This window comes from Penaeus monodon, chromosome 22 (assembly GCF_015228065.2).
Source record: "Penaeus monodon isolate SGIC_2016 chromosome 22, NSTDA_Pmon_1, whole genome shotgun sequence".
Taxonomy (NCBI): domain Eukaryota; kingdom Metazoa; phylum Arthropoda; class Malacostraca; order Decapoda; family Penaeidae; genus Penaeus; species Penaeus monodon.
The window spans coordinates 39,122,283-39,122,504 of record NC_051407.1 but is presented as its reverse complement, the minus strand read 5'-3'; the positions used below and the strand labels follow the sequence as shown (position 1 = coordinate 39,122,504).

Below are 222 nucleotides of genomic sequence, written 5' to 3'. Positions count from 1 at the left end.
ATCTACCGCTCACACAAAGAGGAAAAAATCGACCTTAATGCCTTGTAGAACAGGGAGATGTTCCCGCAAGCTCTCAGCCAGAACATTGCGACAGCGTGACCCGAGCGTGACGGGCCCCTCGAGCCAGGTCAGGTGGCACCGCGTTTGACCTGACATGAGGGACGACTGGCGCTGGGTGGTCGTGACCTGGCCAAGCCTCCAGTATGATCGATGTCGTTAGAA

General features: G+C 56.8%; 1 protein-coding gene across 1 annotated transcript in view; it reads left to right on the top strand.

Annotated features, from left to right (window-relative positions):
* LOC119587126 (protein patched-like) overlaps positions 1-222 on the top strand; it is a gene marked incomplete at its 3' end in the record, with an annotated part of 106,921 nt that overhangs the window by 78,841 nt on the left and 27,858 nt on the right.